Source organism: Lucilia cuprina, chromosome 3 (genome assembly GCF_022045245.1).
Source record: "Lucilia cuprina isolate Lc7/37 chromosome 3, ASM2204524v1, whole genome shotgun sequence".
In the NCBI taxonomy this organism is placed as follows: domain Eukaryota; kingdom Metazoa; phylum Arthropoda; class Insecta; order Diptera; family Calliphoridae; genus Lucilia; species Lucilia cuprina.
Window position 1 is genome coordinate 1,747,067 of NC_060951.1, and position 3,895 is coordinate 1,750,961.

Consider the following 3,895-nt stretch of genomic DNA (forward strand, 5'->3'; position numbering starts at 1 on the left):
TTGACTGTATTCCGGACTATAGACTATAGTTTATATTATAAACTATAATACAGTTCGGACTTTAGTGTAGACTACACAATAGACTATAGTTGAGGCTATAGACTAGGCCTTATATTAGACTATATACAGGCTACAGACTAGTTAGTCCAGACTAAAAACAAGATTACAACAAGACTTTAAACTAGATTATAGAAAAGATCATAATCATAATCATAGTCAAGACCATAGTTAAGCCTATAGTCCAGCCTGTAGTCAAGACTATAGTCCAGTCTATAGTCAAGACTATAGTCCGGTCTATAGCCAAGACTATAGTCCAGTCTGTAGTCAAGACTATAGTCAAGACTATAGTCAAGATTATAGTCCAATTTATAGTCAAGACTATAGTCCAGTCTATAGTCAAGCCTTTAGTCAAGACTATAGTCAAGTCTATAGTCAAGACTATAGCCAAGCCTATAGTCAAGGCCGGACTATAGTCAAGCCTATAGTCAAGGCTGGACTATAGTCAAGCCTATAGTCAAGGCCGGACTATAGTCAAGGCTATAGTCAAGGCTATAGTCAAGGTTATAGTCAAGGCTATAGTCAAGGCCGGACTATAGTCAAGACTATAGTCAAGATTATAGTCCAGTCTATAGTCAAGACTATAGTCAAGATTATAGTCCAGTCTATAGTCAAGATTATAGTCCAGTCTATAGTCAAGACTATAGTCCAGTCTATAGTCAAGCCTATAGTCAAGACTATAGTCAAGCCTATATTCAAGACTATAGTCACCTTATATTCAAGACTATAGTCAAGCCTATATTCAAGACTATAGGCAAGCCTATATTCAAGACCATAGTCAAGCCTATAGTCTAGACTATAGTCAAGACTATAGTCAAGCCTATAGTCAATACTATAGTCAAAACTATAGTCAAGCCTATAGTCAATACTATAGTTAAGCCTATAGTCAATAATATAGTCTAGCCTATAGTCGAGGCTGGACTGTATTCAAGCTTATAGTCAAGCCTATATATATTCAAGACTAATGTCAAGCCTACAATCAAGACTATAGTCAAGCCTATAGTTAATACTATAGTCAAGCCTATAGTCAAGCCTGTATTCAAGCCTATAGTCAAGACTATAGTCAAGCCTATAGTCAAGACTATAGTCAAGCCAATAGTCAAAACTATAGTCAATCCTATAGTCAAGCCTTTAGTCAAGACTATAGTCAAGCCTATAGTCAAGACTTTAGTCCAGAATATAGTTAAAGACTATAGTCCAGACTATAGACTAAACTAAGTATAGTTTAGACCCGAATTAAGAATGTATTCCCTATAATATTGCAGCCGATTTCTGCTATCTGCCTCTGAAAGGTTTAATATTTTATATCAGTTTTTCGTGTTCGCATTATTATGTTATTGTTGTTGTTGTTTATTCTCAAAAGAAGAGTAGAAGAGTAACAAAATATATTTGTTTAAAACAATAATAACTAAACGATATCCAATGACTTCAACCTCAATTTACCTCCCTTCTCCCCAAGACAAATTTTTTTTTTGCTGTATCACTAACATTTAAGTTAGATTTTGTTGTCATCAACAAAAAATAATAATAATAATACTAAATATTTTATGTTAGTTAATTGTTTATTTTATTTAAAAAAATATAGCTGTTGTTGTTGTTTGTCATCATTGAAATCCATATAATAACACAGATTTGCTATTTCAACACATCTCCAATCACCATCAGCTAGATATCACATGTCACTTTTTTTTTTTTTTGTCTTTTTTTTTGTAAAACAATCTAAGAAAAAAAGCTTAATCTTGTGAGTTTTTTTTTTTTGTTTTTTTTTTCTAATCTGCAATGTTATTTGAATAATGGAGACGTAATTAGAACTTTTAGACAAATGTCATAAATAAATCTAAATTAATGAGAAGCAGCCTAATGTAGGGTATTTTTTAAGATTTTATTTTAGACTTTTTAGAGATTAAATTCCTATCAAATGTTAAAACAGTTTGATATAAAGCAAATGCAATTTTGTTGTTGTTGTTTTTTTTTGTCATAAAATTTTGTGTGGGAGTTTGTTTATAGTTAAAGATAAAATATTTTTGTAATTAGCAAATACATATTTTATTAAAAAAAAACTATTTGTAATAAGAAAAAACTATATTTATTAGCAAAAGATGAAAAAATTGGGAAATTATTTTTTTTTTAAATTTAGCAAGAATTATGTTAAGCATACAAAACCCATTTCATAGGTTTTAAGGTTTCTTAATGTTGTTACTGAACTGTCATAAAAATTTATTTAATATTTTCTAAATGAATAATTTTAATTTTATTTTATTATTTGCAAGATTGGGTTTTTTTACAAAACGGCCCATCAATTGGTTTTAGAAATAGCATTTTTTTTAAATTACTTTCAATTATTTTTATGCAAAAGTAATTTGCATATTTTATTTCAAATTTAAAATGAAGATGAGCAGCTAAAAACAAATTAACAGGATATTTTCTAACACGGCTACTGTTTAGCAAAGGGTGGTTATTTTCATTTTCATATTTTTTTTTAAATTTTAACAAAAAGGTCATAATCTTTAGAGAGCTAAAAACAGTATAACGCTTATTCAAAAAAGTGTAAACTCTTCATAGCATAAAGGTTAACTAAGGCATTACCTAGAGATAACATTGGAAAAAATTAAACATTTGGCATTTATAGGTGGTAAACGAGCAACAAAATCCCCTAAGGATGCAATTGATATGTGTCTAACAATTTTCATCTTTTAGTTCATCTTTGTATATGTACATATGTATAATGATGGGGTGTTAGACAAGTATTTTGAAAACTGTAGGCAAAAAAACACTAACAAACAGCCACATTAATTACCACTCAATATTTTTGTATTTTTCAAAATTCTAAAGTTTGTTTTCTAAAACACCGGCATATGTAAAGCACATAAATCTCTAACATCAATGTTTTATTAAATTGCCTTTGATTTACGGGCAAAATATGCAAATAAAAATTTTAACAATTGCACTTTTATACCTCTCTCTCTCTCTCACTATATATCAGAAGTATAGCAAATATTCATAATTGTTTATTGGTACTTTGTGTATTCATAAAATCTAATAGAACGTTTATCTTGAATTGATAAATCTATGGCATACTTTAGTATACACGTAAATAAGTATAAAGAATTTTGCATCTATCTAGATACTTTACACGTTTTATGCATAAAAAATAGTTTTGAGCTAGTAAATAAAAATGCACCGTTATATGCATTACGTGCATCTAGTTACAATTGTATCTTGTGTTAACTTATAAGGCAAAAACATATATAGATACGGATATAAATAGCTGTATGTTACATATTTTACTTAAATGTTGCTCAGGTATGTTGCTAAACTGTTTTCAAAAAGTTTTGTTTGAAGTTTTACTTACCAGTTAGAATGTGTTGAGTTTTTAGCGATAGAAAAGATGACAGGAAAATCTAAAAGAAATTCTAAGAAATGGCAAATATTTGGACTTATTATTGCCCATAATCTAAACAAAGGTTTGTTATATACACTAGACTATAATCATACAAAGAATGGCCTATAGTCAGTATATAATCAAAACTGTAGTCTAATCAATAGTTTCGTTTGCTAGTCTAGTCTATAGTCTAGTCTATAGTCTAATCTATAGTCTAGTCTTTAGTCTAATCTATAGTCTAGTCTATAGTCTAATCTATAGTCTAGTCTTTAGTCTAATCTATAGTCAAGCCTATAGGCTTGTCTATAGTCTAGTCTATATTCTAGTCTATAGTCTATAGTCTAGTCCACAGTCTAGTCTATAGTCTAGTCTATAGTATAGTCTATAGTCTAGTCTATAGTCTAGTCTATAGTCTAGTCTATAGTCTAGTCTATAGTCTAGTCTATAGTCTAGTCT